The 20,624-nt window shown below is 39.6% G+C and overlaps 2 long non-coding RNA genes across 2 annotated transcripts in view; one reads left to right on the top strand and one right to left on the bottom strand.

Moving 5' to 3' along the window:
* LOC309480368 overlaps positions 1-20,256 on the top strand; it is a 36,662-nt gene extending 16,406 nt beyond the window's left edge. The window contains exons 2-3 of the long non-coding RNA XR_014199597.1: positions 17,678-17,793; positions 20,168-20,256. This is a non-coding gene — a long non-coding RNA (uncharacterized lncRNA). The remainder of the gene's footprint in view (positions 1-17,677; positions 17,794-20,167) is intronic.
* Positions 604-2,181, bottom strand: LOC309480414. The gene is made up of 2 exons (XR_014199639.1): positions 1,779-2,181; positions 604-1,300 (listed from the first exon to the last, which is right to left on the bottom strand). It is a non-coding gene; the product is annotated as an uncharacterized lncRNA (long non-coding RNA).
* Positions 20,257-20,624: the final 368 nt, after the last annotated feature.

Here is a 20,624-nt window from a genome sequence, read left to right as displayed (position 1 = left end):
TATCATTAATTAAGAAAATATGTATTAAGATATTCAACCTTATAGGTTACTTTTTCTTGTGTATAAAATCTCATATTATGTTTGCAAACCCATGATATATATATATATATATATATATATATATATATATACATGCATATATATATATATACCTCATAACATCAGTAACTGGACAGCCCTACCTAGGACGGTTTTCCTCAGCGTTTGTAATGTCTGCACAAAGGAGACGTTGGGCAGCTGTGTGAAGATTCGCCTTTGGAGAAAACTGTTGATTTTATACTCGAAAAATTTAGGCTAAGTATCATTATTAAAAATTAATTTTACCCCAGAATGAATTGCATTGCTATCCCACCCCAAAACATACAATAACAACTTGTGCTGACCAATTAATTATATTACTTTTTACTGAAAATGATATAATTCAATAAAACAAACTAAATGTAATGTATGTCATTTGAAATAGCTATGTATGAATACACTCTAGATGTGTACGTGAACATATCTACATTTTCATTCAAACAATAAATAAAGCATTAATTAAATAATTATATTTTATTTACTGACAACAATGAGAAATATTACCGTAATAAATTAGTCAAAGAATGCATATACAAGTCAACACATGAAACAAAGCTTTATTCAAACTACAATCATGTATGTATATAGGCTACAGGCGCTGAACCCCACATCCTTCTGCCATCTCAACACAGCGGTTCCCATTCTGCGGCTTTATTCTGATGAATCAGCTGACCGCCAGAGGTGAGCCGTGCCTTTGTGTCGGAGGTTGTTGCGTGATGTGTTGTGCTTCACAATCTGAGGCAATAAGGGCAGGTGGAGTGATGGAGGGTCTCGTAAGGGCTGGTGGAGTGATGGAGGCTCTCGTCCATGGCACCATCTCCAGGATTCAGCTCTGGGCTCCTCATCCTCAGTGCTCACACCAGCCTGCTGACATTTCAGATCCTACAAAAATGCACAAACATAACACAAAAGCAGTCATTTAACCGCACAATGTCATTTGATTTCAGTATTATTTAGAAGACAAAAACGCTTTTTTTCCACAAATGTCGCCATCATCTTTCTTTGCAGGTCCTGCTCCACCACAAAAGATCTGCAGCAAATGCACAGAAATCAAGAATCAGAAAAGTGCTGTAATAGCTCTGTTTGAAATTACAATAATTAAAATAAACTACAACTTAAGATTTAAATATTTATTCATTTCTGTAATGTCACAAAGCCTTTGATGGCAGCATTCAGCTTCATGAGCCACTCTCCACCGGATAAACACACTGTTCATCTGTCCCTGTAACATCCAGACGAGATTCACATTACCTCTGTGATTTATGAACTCAACACTACATTTACATGTTGAGGTTGTTTTAACTTTTTATCCAACATAAATGTTCCTCAATTTATCAACAGTAATGGACAAATAAAATAGATAACTTATGTTTAGTTATAGATTTGTTCTACATAATAGCACACATCACTCAGATGCCTATTTCATATCTATTAGACGTAGTAATCTGCAATTCTTATAGAAGATTTTCTTGCCAGATATTAAATAGACATTTAGTAATTGTATTTAAGATGTATACGGTTTAAAATGTATGCAAATCCACTTTGGTGACGTATGTGTCCTTGCTGGAGCTCCTCTGTTAGCTACATAATAAAATGTGATTTACAGCAAAATCACAAATATAGCGTCTTTACATCTTCAACAATTCAACAGTTTACTGTACAGTAGTTCAACACATGCGATCATTTGTTTTAATACTCACATTTGAAAACAGTCTCGTCCGTCATCCTTTCCGTCACGTTCGAGTATGACCTATCCTTCTTCTTCTTTTTTATGACGTATCCTCTCGCGTGGCCTCCTGGGATAGAAGAGTATCCACGGATCAGCACTCAAAAATCTGGGCGGAAGCAGTAAGCCATCCGGGAACTTCTCGCCTACTCTTTTATGAATACTGATGTTTCGAACGTACTGCTTCCTTCACGTACTGTTTTCGCCTACTATATAGTAGGAAAGTAGGCATATTCGAACGCACTTAAGTCCGAATCTCGCGATAATTAGTACGTCACCCAGGTAATTCTCGCCTACTCTTTTGGATTCATACATACTTTTTCGCTCGCCTACTCTTTTTCCCATACTAAATAGTAGGGAAGTATGCGGTTTGGAACGCAGCCATAGTTTTCCTTATTTGGCCTAACTTCCTGTCCGCCATCTTGATTTTCATTCAAAACATACATTTTCGAACTCCTCCTACACCGTTTGTCCGATTTTCACCAAAATCGAATCGTATCATCTAGAATCACCAGACCGTGCCGACTAAAAGTTATCGATTTCGTCTCGATTGACGAAACCGTTTTCGTGTAGCGCAACAGCAAAGTTGAGGCATGATGCTAAAAGCACTATTCAGGCTTTATCTCTGCAATGCCTTGACATATTGACACCAAACTTTGTATGTGTCATTGTCACTTCACTCTGACCACATCACATCAGTTTTGTAACTGCGCCACCTCTTGGTCGAAAGTGATAATGCATTAAATCGTATTTTTATTTACTGTTTCTATGAATTTTCAGGCATTTTGCCTAAAATCCTCTTTAATGTCTTTAATTGCTCATTGTTGCAGTTGGTCTGACACTTTCAGCAATGTTGGCATGTCTTGTCATCTGATTGTGCTTGGCCCCGCTAAATGCTGCTTGCAGCTTTAATTATTATTATTCTTCCGTTTCTTCCGACTGGGCGTCTATGGCAGCCCATAGAACCGATTGCGGGAAAGTTGTTTTGATTTGACATTCTGATAGAGGACAGTCCCAACATTAAATACACCAATTTTGGTGTTTCTAAGTCATTCCCTCTAGCGCCACCACCTGTCCAAAATTTCACTTTTATTTTGCTAATAACTTTTGAACAGTAAGGCCAATCAACAAAATTCTTTTTTCCTCTGATTCCTGAGCTCTTGTCGATTCGAGTGCACCCTATGATGTCATTTTCCGGCATATAAATATGGCCGCCATTTTGAATGACCTGAAAAAGCTACTTTTTCGAACTCGTCCTAGACGGTTTGTCCGATTTGCACGAAAATTGAACCAGATCATCTTCAGGTAGTGCTGATAAAAAGTTATGGAATTCAAATTGATTCGTCAAACCGTTTTCGAATAACGCTCGAACAAATTTTACGTAGCGCTTGCGAAAACAGTCGTAGGGCTGTATCTCCGCAACGCTTTATCGGATTCAGACCAAAATTGGTACATGTCATCACAAGCATGAACTGAGGCTACATGCTGTGTTTCGGCGCAGCGCCACCTACTGGTCCAGAGATATGAAAAATGGCTATTTTTGCTTATAACTTCTGAACAGTTTGTCCAAAAATCATAAAATTGGTCTTGTTAGATTCAGGGCAACATGCCGAGTCGACTGATATCCAATTTTACCATTTCGGCCATTTTGACTGTCGGCCATTTTGAATTATGTGCTAAAATGCTGTATTTTAAGAACGCATGAACGAATTGTTACGAAACTTGGTATGGGTCATCAGCACGATGTCCTGAAGAAGCGTGAGAAGTTTCGAAACAGCGCCACCTAGTGGTGACATTTTTTTTCCAAATGCTTATAACTTTGGTTGTGATCGACTTATTTTCACGAAACTCATCTCATTAGACTCCTGAATCATTGCCGAGTCCCAAGATACCAAACATGCTAGGTTTCGCCTTATGGTTTGTGTAGCGTTGTGATTTAGCGCTTAAAAAACATTTGGCTATATCTTTGAAACCGCTTGTCCGATCGAGACGAAACCACCTTCAGAAGTTTGGAAACATAGGTCGATAGCTATACGCCAATGCCCAAATGCGAAAATATTGATGTTTAGGGGTAGTAAATTCCAAACAAAGTCATGTGTCAGTCATTTTTTACGTGTTTTTTCATATAAATGTCTATAACTCCGAAGCGAATTGAGATATTTTCACCAAAATTGACACAAATATGCATGGGCTCACTCTGAGGACACATTAAAAAAATGGTGTGACTGAGCCTCTTGGTGGCGCTATAACAGAACAAAACATGAAATTCCCATTGACTTCAATACAGTTTTGTGAAATAAAATGCTATACTAAACAAATGCATTGGTGTAATATTACGAAACTCAGAATGTGCCATCAGCTCCATCCCCTAAAGGTACCCAAAATATTTCGAGACAGCGCCACCTAGTGGTCAAAAGTTATAACAAAATTTCCAAAAAGGCTAATAACTTTTGAATAAATCTGGCTATTGAAATACCACTGGTCTTAATAGATTCCCTGGGTCAAGCTGAGAACATAGATACCAAGTTTTCCTTATTTGGCCAAACTTCCTGTCCGCCATCTTGATTTTCATTCAAAACCTACTTTTTCGAACTCCTCCTAGACTGTTTGTCCGATTTTCACCAAAATCGAATCGTATCATCTCCAGACTGTGCCGACTAAAAGTTATGGATTTCGTGTCGATAGACGAAACCGTTTTCGTATAGCGCAGCAGCAAAGTTGAGGCATGATGCCAAAAGCACTATTCAGGCTTTATCTCTGCAATCCCTTGAAATATTGACACCAAACTTTGTATGTGTCATTGTCACTTCACTCTGACCACATCACATCAGTTTTGTAACTGCTCCACCTATTGGTCGAAAGTGATAATCCATTAAATCATATTCTGAATTACTTTTTATATGATTTTTCAGCCATTTCGCCTAAAATCCTCTCTAAATGTCTTTAATTGCTCATTGTTGCAGTTGGTCTGACACCTTCAGCCATGTTGGCATATCCTGTCATCTGCTTGCGCTTGGCCCCGATAATTGCTGCTTGCAGCTATATTTATTATTATTATTATTATTCTTCTTTTTCTTCCGACTTGGTGTCTATGGCAGCCCATAGAACCGCTTGCGGGAAAGTTATGAAATTTGGCACCGTGATAGAGGACAGGCCAATCTGTCACCATAGCAAATTTGGTGTCTTAAAACCAATCCCTCTAGCGCCACCAACTGTCCAAACTTGCACTCATGTTTATGCTAATAACTTTTGAACCACAAGGGCTAGAAACAAAATTCTTTTTTCCTCTGATTCCTGAGCTCATGACAATTCGAAAGCACCCTATGACGTCATTTTCCGTCATAATATTTTTCCGCCATTTTGAATTTTCCGAAAAACCTACTTTTCCGAACTCCTCCTAGGCCGTTGCTCCAATTTCCACGAAAATTGAATCAGATCATCTTCAGACCATGCCGACAAAAAGTTATGGAATTGGTGTTGATTTGTCAAACCGTTCTCGAATACCACGCAAACAAATTTTACGTAGCGCTTGCGAAAACAGACACAAGCCTGTATCTCCGCAACGCTTTATCGTATTCAGACCAAACTTGGTACATATCACCACAAGCATGACCTGAGGCTAAATGCTGCGTTTCGGTGTAGTGCCACCTACTGGTCCGGAGATATGAAAAATGGCTGTTTTTGCTTATAACTTCTGAATGGTTTGTTCAAAAATCATAAAAGTGGTCTCGTTAGATTCAGGGTGACATGCTGAGTCGACTGATATCCAATTTTCCCTGATCAGCCATTTTGGCTGTCGGCCATTTTGAATTATGTGCTAAAATGCTATATTTTATGAACGCATGAACGGATTGTTACGAAACTCAGTATGGGTCATCAGCACGATGTCCTGAAGGAGCCTGAGAAGTTTCGAAACAGCGCCACCTAGTGGTTAATCTTTTTTCCCAAATGCTTATAACTCTGGGTGTGGTCGACTTATTTTCACAAGAGTCATCTCTTTAGACTCCTGAATCGTTGCCGAGTCCAACGATACCAAACATGCTCGGTTTCGCCTTACGGTTTGTGTAGCGTTGTGATTTAGCGCTTAAAAAACATTTGGCTATATCTTCGAAACCGCTAGTCCGATCGAGACGAAACCACCGTCAGAAGTTTGGAAACATAGGTCGATAGCTATACGCCAATGCCCAAATGCAAAAATATTGATAGTAAGGGGTAGTAAAATCCAATCAAAGTCATGTGTCAGTCATTTTTTACGTGTTTTTTCATATAAATGTCTATAACTCCAAAGCAAATTGAGATATTTTCACCAAAATTGAAAAACATATGTATGGGCTCACTCTGAGGACACATAAAAAAAATGGTGGGACTGAGCCTCTTGGTGGCGATATAATAGAACAAAACATGAAATTCCCATTGACTTCAATACAGTTTTGTGAAAGAAAATGCTTTACTAAACAAATGCATTGGTGTAATATTACGAAACTCAGAATGTGCCATCAACACCATAGCCTGAAGGTTCCCAAAATATTTCAAGACAGCGCCACCTAGTGGTCAAAATTTATAAACATTTCTCCAAAAAGGCTAATAACTTTTGAATAAATCGGCCTATCGAAATGCCACTGGTCTTAATAGATTCCTTGGGTCAAGCCGACAACATAGATACCAAGTTTTCCTTATTTGGCCGAACTTCCTGTCCACCATCTTGATTTTCATTCAAAACCTACTTTTTCGAACTCCTCCTAGACCGTTTGTCCGATTTTCACCAAAATCGAATCATATCATCTCCAGACTGTGCCGCCTAAAAGTTATGGATTTCGTGTCGATAGACGAAACCGTTTTCGTATAGTGCAGCAGCAAAGTTGAGTCATGATGCCAAAAGCACTATTCAGGCTTTATCTCTGTAATGCCTTGACATATTGACACCAAATTTTGTATGTATCATTGTCACTTCACTCTGACCACATCACATCAGTTTTGTAACTGCTCCACCTATTGGTCGAAAGTGATAATCCATTAAATCATATTTTGAATGACTTTTTATATGATTTGTCAGCCATTTCACCTAAAATCCTCTTTAAATGTCTTTAATTGCTCATTGTTGCAGTTGGTCTGACACCTTCAGCCATGTTGGCATATCCTGTCATCTGCTTGCGCTTGGCCCCGATAATTGCTGCTTGCAGCTATATTTATTATTATTCTTCATTTTTCCGACTGGGAGTCTATGGCAGCCCATAGAACCACTTGCGGGAAAGTTTTCAAATTTGGCACACTGATAGAGGAGAGTCTGAACTATCAGCATAGCAAATTTGGAGTCTCCAATTCATTCCCTCTAGCGCCACCAGCTGTCCAAAGTTGCACTCATGTTTATGCTAATAACATTTGAACCACAAGGGCTAGAAACAAAATTCTTTTTTCCTCTGATTCCTTAGTTCAAGACGATTCGAATGCACCATATGACGTCATTTTCCGTCATAATAATTTTTCCGCCATTTTGAATTTTCCGAAAAACCTACTTTTTCGAACTCCTCCTAGGCCGTTGCTCCAATTTCCACAAAAATTGAATCAGATCATCTTCAGACCATGACGACAAAAAGTTATGGAATTCGTATTGATTCGTCAAACCGTTCTCGAATACAGCGCAAACAAATTATACGTAGCGCTTGCGAAAACAGACACAAGCCTCTATCTGCTCAACACTTTATCATATTCAGACCAAACTTGGTACATATCATCACAAGCATGACCTGAGGCTACATGCTGCGTTTCGGCGCAGTGCCACCTACTGGTCCGGAGATATGAAAAATGGCTGTTTTTGCTTATAACTTCTGAATGGTTTGTCCAAAAATCATAAAAGTGGTCTCGTTAGATTCAGGGCATCATGCCGAATCGACTGATATCCAATCTTCCCAGATCAGTCATTTTGGCTGTCGGCCATTTTTAATTATGTGCTAAAATGCTGTATTTTATGAACGCATGTACGGATTGTTACGAAACTCGGTATGGGTCATCAGCACGATGTCCTGAAAGAGCCTGGGAAGTTTCGAAACAGCGCCACCTAGTGGTAAATTTTTTTCCCCAAATGCTTATAACTTTGGGTGTGGTCAACTTATTTTCACAAAAGTCATCTCTTTAGACTCCTGAGTCGTTGCCGAGTCCAACGATACCAAACATGCTAGGTTTCGCCTTACGGTTTGTGTAGCGTTGAGATTTAGCGCTTAAAAAGCATTTGGCTATATCTTCGAAACCGCTAGTCCGATCGAGACGAAACCACCGTCAGAAGTTTGGAAACATAGGTCGATAGCTATACGCCAATGCCCAAATGCGAAAATATTGATAGTAAGGGGTAGTAAAATCCAATCAAAGTCATGTGTCAGTCATTTTTAACGTGTTGTTTCATATAAATGTCTATAACTCCGAAGCAAATTGAGATATTTTCACCAAAATTGACACACATTTGTATGGGCTCACTCTGAGGACACACAAAAAAAATGGTGGGACTGAGCCTCTTGGTGGCGCTATAATAGAACAAAACATGAAATTCCCATTGACTTCAATACAGTTTTGTGAAATAAAATGCTTTACTAAACAAATGCATTGGTGTGATATTACGAAACTCAGAATGTGCCATCAACACCATCCCCTGAAGGTACCCAAAAAATTTCGAGACAGCGCCACCTAGTGGTCAAAAATTATATAAACATTTCCAAAAAGGATAATAACATTTGATTAAATCTGGCTATTGAAATGCCACTGGTCTTAATAGATTCCTTGGGTCAAGCCGAGAACAAAGATACCAAGTTTTTCTTATTTGGCCGAACTTCCTGTCCGCCATCTTGATTTTCATTCAAAACCTACTTTTTCGAACTCCTCCTAGGCTGTTGCTCCAATCTTCACCAAAATTGAATCGTATCATCTCCAGACTGTGCTGACTAAAAGTTATGGTTTTCGTGTCGATAGACGAAACCGTTTTCGTATAGCGCAGCAGCAAAGTTGAGGCATGATGGTAAAAGCACTATTCAGGCTTTATCTCTGCAATGCCTTGACATATTGACACCAAACTTTGTATGTGTCATTGTCACTTCACTCTGACCACATCACATCAGTTTTGTAACAGCGCCACCTATTGGTCGAAAGTGATAATCCATTAAATCATATTTTGAATGACTTTTTATATGATTTTTCAGCCATTTCGCTTAAAATCCTCTTTAAATGTATTTAATTGCTCATTGTTGCAGTTGGTCTGACACCTTCAGCCATGTTGGCATATCCTGTCATCTGCTTGCGCTTGGCCCCGATAATTGCTGCTTGCAGCTATATTTATTATTATTCTTCTTTTTCTTCCGACTTGGTGTCTATGGCAGCCCATAGAACCGCTTGCGGGAAAGTTATGAAATTTGGCACCGTGATAGAGGACAGGCCAATCTGTCACCATAGCAAATTTGGTGTCTTAAAACCAATCCCTCTAGCGCCACCAACTGTCCAAAGTTGCACTCATGTTTATGCTAATAACTTTTGAACCACAAGGGCGGCTAGAAACAAAATTCTTTTTTCCTCTGATTCCTGAGCTCATGACAATTCGAAAGCACCCTATGACGTCATTTTCCGTCATAATATTTTTCCGCCATTTTGAATTTTCCGAAAAACCTACTTTTCCGAACTCCTCCTAGGCCGTTGCTCCAATTTCCACGAAAATTGAATCAGATCATCTTCAGACCATGCCGACAAAAAGTTATGGAATTGGTGTTGATTTGTCAAACCGTTCTCGAATACCACGCAAACAAATTTTACGTAGCGCTTGCGAAAACAGACACAAGCCTGTATCTCCGCAACGCTTTATCGTATTCAGACCAAACTTGGTACATATCACCACAAGCATGACCTGAGGCTAAATGCTGCGTTTCGGTGTAGTGCCACCTACTGGTCCGGAGATATGAAAAATGGCTGTTTTTGCTTATAACTTCTGAATGGTTTGTTCAAAAATCATAAAAGTGGTCTCGTTAGATTCAGGGTGACATGCTGAGTCGACTGATATCCAATTTTCCCTGATCAGCCATTTTGGCTGTCGGCCATTTTGAATTATGTGCTAAAATGCTATATTTTATGAACGCATGAACGGATTGTTACGAAACTCAGTATGGGTCATCAGCACGATGTCCTGAAGGAGCCTGAGAAGTTTCGAAACAGCGCCACCTAGTGGTTAATCTTTTTTTCCCAAATGCTTATAACTCTGGGTGTGGTCGACTTATTTTCACAAGAGTCATCTCTTTAGACTCCTGAATCGTTGCCGAGTCCAACGATACCAAACATGCTCGGTTTCGCCTTACGGTTTGTGTAGCGTTGTGATTTAGCGCTTAAAAAACATTTGGCTATATCTTCGAAACCGCTAGTCCGATCGAGACGAAACCACCGTCAGAAGTTTGGAAACATAGGTCGATAGCTATACGCCAATGCCCAAATGCAAAAATATTGATAGTAAGGGGTAGTAAAATCCAATCAAAGTCATGTGTCAGTCATTTTTTACGTGTTTTTTCATATAAATGTCTATAACTCCAAAGCAAATTGAGATATTTTCACCAAAATTGAAAAACATATGTATGGGCTCACTCTGAGGACACATAAAAAAAATGGTGGGACTGAGCCTCTTGGTGGCGATATAATAGAACAAAACATGAAATTCCCATTGACTTCAATACAGTTTTGTGAAAGAAAATGCTTTACTAAACAAATGCATTGGTGTAATATTACGAAACTCAGAATGTGCCATCAACACCATAGCCTGAAGGTTCCCAAAATATTTCAAGACAGCGCCACCTAGTGGTCAAAATTTATAAACATTTCTCCAAAAAGGCTAATAACTTTTGAATAAATCGGCCTATCGAAATGCCACTGGTCTTAATAGATTCCTTGGGTCAAGCCGACAACATAGATACCAAGTTTTCCTTATTTGGCCGAACTTCCTGTCCACCATCTTGATTTTCATTCAAAACCTACTTTTTCGAACTCCTCCTAGACCGTTTGTCCGATTTTCACCAAAATCGAATCATATCATCTCCAGACTGTGCCGCCTAAAAGTTATGGATTTCGTGTCGATAGACGAAACCGTTTTCGTATAGTGCAGCAGCAAAGTTGAGTCATGATGCCAAAAGCACTATTCAGGCTTTATCTCTGTAATGCCTTGACATATTGACACCAAATTTTGTATGTATCATTGTCACTTCACTCTGACCACATCACATCAGTTTTGTAACTGCTCCACCTATTGGTCGAAAGTGATAATCCATTAAATCATATTTTGAATGACTTTTTATATGATTTGTCAGCCATTTCACCTAAAATCCTCTTTAAATGTCTTTAATTGCTCATTGTTGCAGTTGGTCTGACACCTTCAGCCATGTTGGCATATCCTGTCATCTGCTTGCGCTTGGCCCCGATAATTGCTGCTTGCAGCTATATTTATTATTATTATTATTCTGTTATTTCTTCCGACTAGGCGTCTATGGCAGCCCATAGAACCGCTTGCGGGAAAGTTATGAAATTTGGCACACTGGTAGATGACCATCTGAAAAGTCACCATAGCAAATTTGGTGTCTTAAAACCAATCCCTCTAGCGCCACCAACTGTCCAAAGTTTCACTTTTATTATGCTAATAACTTTTGAACCATTTGGCCAATCAACAAAATTCTTTATTCCTCTGATTCCTGAGCTCATGACGATTCGATTGCACCCTATCACGTCATTTTCTGGCTTATAAATATGGCCGCCATTTTGAATGAGCTGAAAAAGCTACTTTTTCAAACTCGTCCTAGACGGTTTGTCCGATTTGCACGAAAATTGAACCAGATCATCTTCAGGCAGTGCTGACCAAAAGTTATGGAATTCAAATTGATTCGTCAAACCGTTTTCGAATAACGCTCGAACACATTTTACGTAGCGCTTGCGAAAACAGTCGTAGGGCTGTATCTCCGCAACGCTTTATCGGATTCAGACCAAAATTGGTACAGGTCATCACAAGCATGACCTGAGGCTACATGCTGCGTTTCGGCGCAGCGCCACCTACTGGTCCGGAGATATGAAAAAGGGCTATTTTTGCTTATAACTTCTGAACAATTTGTCCAAAAATCATAAAATTGGTCTCGTTAGATTCAGGGCAACATGCCGAGTCGACTGATATCAAATTTTACCATATCGGCCATTTTGACTGTCGGCCATTTTGAATTTTGTGCTAAAATGCTGTATTTTAAGAACGCATGAACGGATTGTTACGAAACTTGGTATGGGTCATCAGCACGATGTTCTGAAGGAGCGTGAGAAGTTTCGAAACAGCGCCACCTAGTGGTGAATTTTTTTTTTCAAATGCTTATAACTTTGGGTGTGGTTGACTTATTTTCACCAAACTCATCTCATTAGACTCCTGAATCCTTGCCGAGTCCAACGATGCCAAACATGCTAGGTTTCGCCTCACGGTTTGTGTAGCGTTGTGATTTAGCGCTTAAAAAACATTTGGCTATATCTTCGAAACCGTTTGTCCGATCGAGACGAAACCACCGTCAGAAGTTTGGAAACATAGGTCGATAGCTGTATGCCAATGCCCAAATGCGAAAATATTGATGTTTAGGGGTAGTAAATTCCAATCAAAGTCATGTGTCAGTCATTTTTTACGTGTTTTTTCATATAAATGTCTATAACTCTGAAGCGAATTGAGATATTTTCACCAAAATCGACACACATATGAATGGGCTCACTCTGAGGACACATAAAAAAAATTGTGGGACTGAGCCTCTTGGTGGCGCTATAATAGAACAAAACATGAAATTCCCATTGACTTCAATACAGTTTTGTGAAATAAAGTGCTATACTAAACAAATGCATTAGTGTAATATTACAAAACTCAGAATGTGCCATCAGCATCATCCCCTAAAGGTATTCAAAATATTTCGAAACAGCGCCACCTAGTGGTCAAAACTTATAACAACATTTACAAAAAGGCTAATAACTTTTGAATAAATCTGGCTACTGAAATGCCACTGGTCTTAATAGATTCCTTGGGTCAAGCCGAGAACATAGATACCAAGTTTACCTTATTTGGCCAAACTTCCTGTCCGCCATCTTGATTTTCATTCAAAACCTACTTTTTCGAACTCCTCCTAGACCGTTTGTCCGATTTTCACCAAAATCGAATCGTATCATCTCCAGACTGTGCCGACTCAAAGTTATGGATTTCGTGTGGGTAGACCAAACCGTTTTCGTATAGCGCAGCAGCAAAGTTGAGGCATGATGCTAATAGCACTATTCAGGCTTTATCTCTGCAATGCCTTGACATATTGACACCAAACTTTGTATGTGTCATTGTCACTTCACTCTGACCACATCACATCAGTTTTGTAACTGCGCCACCTATTGGTCAAAAGTGATAATGCATTAAATCATATTTTTATTGACTGTTTCTATGATTTTTCAGCCATTTCGTCTAAAATCCTCTTTAAATGTCTTTAATTGCTCATTGTTGCAGTTGGTCTGACACTTTCAGACATTTTGGCATGTCTTGTCGTCTTATTCTGCTTGGCCCCGGTAATTGCTGCTTGCAGCTATATTTATTATTATTCTTCCGTTTCTTCCGACTGGGCGTCTATGGCAGCCCATAGAACCGATTGCGGGAAAGTTGTTTTGATTTGACATTCTGATAGAGGACAGTCCCAACATTAAATACACCAATTTTGGTGTTTCTAAGTCACTCCCTCTAGCGCCACCACCTGTCCAAAGTTTCACTTTTATTATGCTAATAACTTTTGAAGCGTAAGGCCAATCAACAAAATTCTTTTTTCCTCTGATTCCTGAGCTCATGCCGATTCGATTGCACCCTATGACGTCATTTTCCGGCTTATAAATATGGTCGCCATTTTGAATGTGCTGAAAAAGCTACTTTTTCGAACTCGTCCTAGACGGTTTGTCCGATTTGCACGAAAATTGAACCAGATCATCTTCAGGCAGTGCTGACAAAAAGTTATGGAATTCAAATTGATTCGTCAAACCGTTTTTGAATAACGCTCGAACACATTTTACATAGCGCTTGCAAAAACAGTCGTAGGGCTGTATCTCCGCAACGCTTTATCGGATTCAGACCAAATTTGGTACATGTCATCACAAGCATGACCTGAGGCTACATGCTGCGTTTCGGCGCAGCGCCACCTACTGGTCCGGAGATATGAAAAATGGCTATTTTTGCTTATAACTTCTGAATGGTTTGTCCAAAAATCATAAAATTGGTCTCGTTAGATTCAGGTCAACATGCCGAGTCGACTGATATACAATTTTACCATATCGGCCATTTTGACTGTCGGCCATTTTGAATTTTGTGCTAAAATGCTGTATTTTAAGAACGCATGAACGGATTGTTACGAAACTTGGTATGGGTCATCAGCACGATGTTCTGAAGGAGCGTGAGAAGTTTCGAAACAGCGCCACCTAGTGGTGAATTTTTTTTTTCAAATGCTTATAACTTTGGGTGTGGTTGACTTATTTTCACCAAACTCATCTCATTAGACTCCTGAATCCTTGCCGAGTCCAACGATACCAAACATGCTAGGTTTCGCCTCACGGTTTGTGTAGCGTTGTGATTTAGCGCTTAAAAAACATTTGGCTATATCTTCGAAACCGTTTGTCCGATCGAGACGAAACCACCGTCAGAAGTTTGGAAACATAGGTCGATAGCTATATGCCAATGCTCAAATGCGAAAATATTGATGTTTAGGGGTAGTAAATTCCAATCAAAGTCATGTGTCAGTCATTTTTTACGTGTTTTTTCATATAAATGTCTATAACTCTGAAGCGAATTGAGATATTTTCACCAAAATCGACACACATATGTATGGGCTCACTCTGAGGACACATAAAAAAAATTGTGGGACTGAGCCTCTTGGTGGCGCTATAATAGAACAAAACATGAAATTCCCATTGACTTCAATACAGTTTTGTGAAATAAAGTGCTATACTAAACAAATGCATTAGTGTAATATTACAAAACTCAGAATGTGCCATCAGCATCATCCCCTAAAGGTATTCAAAATATTTCGAAACAGCGTCACCTAGTGGTCAAAACTTATAACAACATTTACAAAAAGGCTAATAACTTTTGAATAAATCTGGCTACTGAAATGCCACTGGTCTTAATAGATTCCTTGGGTCAAGCCGAGAACATAGATACCAAGTTTACCTTATTTGGCCAAACTTCCTGTCCGCCATCTTGATTTTCATTCAAAACCTACTTTTTCGAACTCCTCCTAGACCGTTTGTCCGATTTTCACCAAAATCGAATCGTATCATCTCCAGACTGTGCCGACTCAAAGTTATGGATTTCGTGTGGGTAGACCAAACCGTTTTCGTATAGCGCAGCAGCAAAGTTGAGGCATGATGCTAATAGCACTATTCAGGCTTTATCTCTGCAATGCCTTGACATATTGACACCAAACTTTGTATGTGTCATTGTCACTTCACTCTGACCACATCACATCAGTTTTGTAACTGCGCCACCTATTGGTCAAAAGTGATAATGCATTAAATCATATTTTTATTGACTGTTTCTATGATTTTTCAGCCATTTCGTCTAAAATCCTCTTTAAATGTCTTTAATTGCTCATTGTTGCAGTTGGTCTGACACTTTCAGACATTTTGGCATGTCTTGTCGTCTTATTCTGCTTGGCCCCGGTAATTGCTGCTTGCAGCTATATTTATTATTCTTCCTTCTTCCGACTGGGTGTCTATGGCAGCCCATAGAACCGATTGCGGGAAAGTTGTAATGGTTTGACATTCTGATAGAGGACAGTCCCAACATTAAATACACCAATTTTGGTGTGTCTAAGTCATTCCCTCTAGCGCCACCACCTGTCCAAAGTTTCACTCATATTTTGCTAATAACTTTTGAACCGTAAGGCCAATCCACAAAATTCTTTTTCCCTCTGATTCCTGAGCTCATGACGATTCGATTGCACCCTATTTCGTCATTTTCCGTCATAAAAATATGGCCGCCATTTTGAATTTTCCAAAAATGCTACTTTTTCGAACTCCTCCTAGGCCGTTGCTCCGATTTTCACGAAAATTGAACCAGATCATCTCCAGACCATGCCGACAAAAAGTTATGGAATTCAAGTTGATTCGCTTAACCGTTTTTGATAAAGCCACGAACAAATTTTACGTAGCGCTTGCGAAAACAGACGTAAGGCTGTATCTCCGCAACGCTTTATCGGATTCAGACCAAACTAGGTACATGTCATCCCAAGCATAACCTGAGGCTACGTGCTGCGTTTTGGCGCAGCGCCACCTACTGGTCCGGAGATATGAAAAATGGCTATTTTTGCTTATAACTTCTGAACAGTTTGTCCAAAAATCATAAAATTGGTGTCGTTAGATTCAGGGCAACATGCCGAGTCGACTGATATCACATTTTACCATATCGGCCATTTTGACTGTCGGCCATTTTGAATTTTGTGCTAAAATGCTGTATTTTAGGAACGCATGAACGGATTGTTACGAAACTTGGTATGGGTCATCAGCACGATGTCCTGAAGGAGCGTGAGAAGTTTCGAAACAGCGCCACCTAGTGCTAATTTGTTTTTTTCAAATGCTTATAACTTTGGGTTTGGTCGACTTATTTTCACGAGACTCATCTAATTAGACTCCTGAAACCTTGCCGAGTCCTACGATACCAAACATGCTAGGTTTCGCCTTACAGTTTGTGTAGCGTTGTGATTTAGCGCTTAAAAAACATTTGGCTATATCTTCGAAACCGCTTGTCCGATCAAGACGAAACCACCTTCAGAAGTTTGGAAACATAGGTCGATAGCTATACGCCAATGCCCAAATGTGAAAATATTGATAGTAAGGGCTAGTAAAATCCAATCAAAGTCATGTGTCAGTCATTTTTTACGTGTTTTTTCATATAAATGTCTATAACTCCGAAGCAAATTGAGATATTTTCACCAAAATTGACACACATATGTATTGGCTCACTCTGAGGACACATCAAAAAAATTGTGGGACTGAGCCTCTTGTTGGCGCTATAATAGAACAAAATATGAAATTCCCATTGACTTCAATACAGTTGTGTGAAATAAAATGCTATATTGAACAAATGCATTGGTGTAATATTACGAAACTCAGAATGTGCCAACAACACCATCCCCTGAAGGTACTCAAAATATTTCAAAACAGCGCCACCTAGTGGTCAAAAGTTATAACAAAATTTCCAAAAAGGCTAATAACTTTTGAATAAATCTGGCTATTGAAATGCCACTGGTCTTAATCGATTCCTTGGGTCAAGCCGAGAACATAGATGGCAAGTTGTCCTTATTTGGCCGAACTTCCTGTCCGCATCTTGATTTTCAGTCAAAACCTACTTTTTCGAACTCCTCCATGACCGTTTGTCCGATTTTCACCAAAATCGAATCGTATCATCTCCAGATTGTGCCAACTAAAAGTTATGGATTTCGTGTCGACAGACGAAACCGTTTTCGTATAGCGCAGCAGCAAAGTTGAGGCATGATGCCAAAAGGACTATTCAGGCTTTATCTCTGCAATGCCTTGACATATTGACACCAAACTTTGTATGTGTCATTGTCACTTCACTCTGAACACATTACATCAGTTACGTAACTGCGTCACCTATTGGTCGAAAGTGATAATGAAATCATATTTTTTATTACTGTTAATGTGATTTTACAGGCATTTTGCCTAAAATCCTCTTTAAATGTCTTTAATTGCTCATTGTTGCAGTTGGTCTGACACCTTCAGCCATGTTGGCACATCCTGTCATATGCTTGCGCTTGGCCCCGATAATTGCTGCTTGCAGCTATATTTATTATTAGGGGCCAAGCACCGAAGGTGCTAGGCACCTATTGTTTTCGTTCGCGTTCTTATTATTAGGGGCCAAGCACCGAAGGTGCTAGGCACCTATTGTTTTCGTTCGCGTTCTTATTATTAGGGGCCAAGCACCGAAGGTGCTAGGCACCTATTGTTTTCGTTCGCGTTCTTATTATTATTATTATTATTATTCTTTTTCTTCCGACTTGGTGTCTATGGCAGCCCATAGAACCGCTTGCGGGAAAGTTATGAAATTTGGCACCGTGATAGAGGACAGGCCAATCTGTCACCATAGCAAATTTGGTGTCTTAAAACCAATCCCTCTAGCGCCACCAACTGTCCAAAGTTGCACTCGTGTTTATGCTAATAACTTTTGAACCACAAGGGCTAGAAACAAAATTCTTTTTTCCTCTGATTCCTGAGCTCATGACAATTCGATAGCACCCTATGACGTCATTTTTCGTCATAATATTTTTCCGCCATTTTGAATTTTCCGAAAAACCTACTTTTTCAAACTCCTCCTAGGCCGTTGCTCCAATTTCCACGAAAATTGAATCAGATCATCTTCATACCATGCCGACAAAAAGTTATGGAATTGGTGTTGATTTGTCAAACCGTTCTCGAATACCACGCAAACAAATTTTACGTAGCGCTTGCGAAAACAGACACAAGCCTGTATCTCCTCAACACTTTATCATATTCAGACCAAACTTGGTACATATCATCACAAGCATGACCTGAGGTTACATGCTGCGTTTCGGCGTAGTGCCACCTACTGGTCCGGAGATATGAAAAATGGCTGTTTTTGCTTATAACTTCTGAATGGTTTGTTCAAAAATCATAAAAGTCGTCTCGTTAGATTCAGGGTGACATGCTGAGTCGACTGATATCCAATTTTCCCTGATCAGCCATTTTGGCTGTCGGCCATTTTGAATTATGTGCTAAAATGCTATATTTTATGAACGCATGAACGGATTGTTACGAAACTCAGTATGGGTCATCAGCACGATGTCCTGAAGGAGACTGAGAAGTTTCGAAACAGCGCCACCTTGTGGTGAATGTTTTTTCCCAAATGCTTATAACTTTGGGTGTGGTCGACTTATTTTCACAAGAGTCATCTCTTTAGACTCCTGAATCGTTGCCGAGTCCAACGATACCAAACATGCTAGGTTTTGCCTTACAGTTTGTGTAGCGTTGTGATTTAGTGCTTAAAAAACATTTGGCTATATCTTCGAAACCGCTTGTCCGATCGAGACGAAACCACCGTCAGAAGTTTGGAAAAATAGGTCGATAGCCATACATCAATGCCCAAATGCGAAAATATTGATAGTAAGGGGTAGTAAAATCCAATCAAAGTCATGTGTCAGTCATTTTTTACATGTTTTTTCATATAAATGTCTATAACTCCGAAGTGAATTGAGATATTTTCACCAAAATTGACACACATATGCATTGGCTCACTCTGAGGACACATAAAAAAAATGGTGGGACTGAGCCTCTTGGTGGCGCTATAATAGAACAAAACATGAAATTCCCATTGACTTCAATACAGTTTTGTGAATTAAAATGATATACTAAACAAATGCATTGGTGTAATATTATGAAACTCAATTTGTGCCATCAGCACCATCCCCTGAAGGTACCCAAAATATTTCGAGACAGCGCCACCTAGTGATCAAATATTATGACAAAATTTCCAAAAAGGCTAATAACTTTTGAATAAATATGGCTTTTGAAATACCACTGATCTTAATAGATTCCTTGGGTCAAGCCGAGAACATAGATAGCAAGTTGTCCTTATTTGGCCGAACTTCCTGTCCGCATCTTGATTTTCAGTCAAAACCTACTTTTTCGAACTCCTCCAAGACCGTTTGTCCGATTTTCACCAAAATCGAATCGTATCATCTCCAGACTTTGCCAACTAAAAGTTATGGATTTCGTGTCGACAGACGGAACCGTTTTCGTATAGCGCAGCAGCAAAGTTGAGGCATGATGCCAAAAGGACTATTCAGGCTTTATCTCTGCAATGCCTTGACACATTGACACCAAACTTTGTATGTTTCATTGTCACTTCACTCTGAACACATTACATCAGTTTCGTAACTGCGCCACCTATTGGTCGAAAGTGATAATCAATCAAATCATATTTTTTATCACTGTTTATATGATTTTACAGGCATTTTGCCTAAAATCCTCTTTAAATGTCTTTAATTGCTCATTGTTGCAGTTGGTCTGACACCTTCAGCCATGTTGGCACATCCTGTCATATGCTTGCGCTTGGCCCCGATAATTGCTGCTTGCAGCTATATTTAGGGGCCAAGCACCGAAGGTGCGGAGGCACCTATTGTTTTTGTTCCGGTTCTTATTATTAGGGGCCAAGCACCGAAGGTGCGGAGGCACCTATTGTATCTGTTCCCGTTCTTATTATTAGGGGCCAAGCACCGAAGGTGCTAGGCACCTATTGTTTTCGTTCGCGTTCTTATTATTATTATTAGGGGCCAAGCACCGAAGGTGCGGAGGCACCTATTGTATTTGTTCCGGTTCTTATTATTATTATTATTAGGGGCCAAGCACCGAAGGTGCGTAGGCACCTATTGTATCTGTTCCCGTTCCTATTATTAGGGGCCAAGCACCGAAGGTGCGTAGGCACCTATTGTATCTGTTCCCGTTCCTATTATTATTATTATTCTTCATTTTTCCGACTGGGAGTCTATGGCAGCCCATAGAACCACTTGCGGGAAAGTTTTCAAATTTGGCACACTGATAGAGGAGAGTCTGAACTATCAGCATAGCAAATTTGGAGTCTCCAATTCATTCCCTCTAGCGCCACCAGCTGTCCAAAGTTGCACTCATGTTTATGCTAATAACATTTGAACCACAAGGGCTAGAAACAAAATTCTTTTTTCCTCTGATTCCTTAGTTCAAGACGATTCGAATGCACCATATGACGTCATTTTCCGTCATAATA

This window comes from Leuciscus leuciscus (assembly GCF_965113295.1).
Source record: "Leuciscus leuciscus genome assembly, chromosome: 18".
NCBI lineage: Eukaryota > Metazoa > Chordata > Actinopteri > Cypriniformes > Leuciscidae > Leuciscus > Leuciscus leuciscus.
This window is presented reverse-complemented; position numbering and strand designations above follow the sequence as displayed.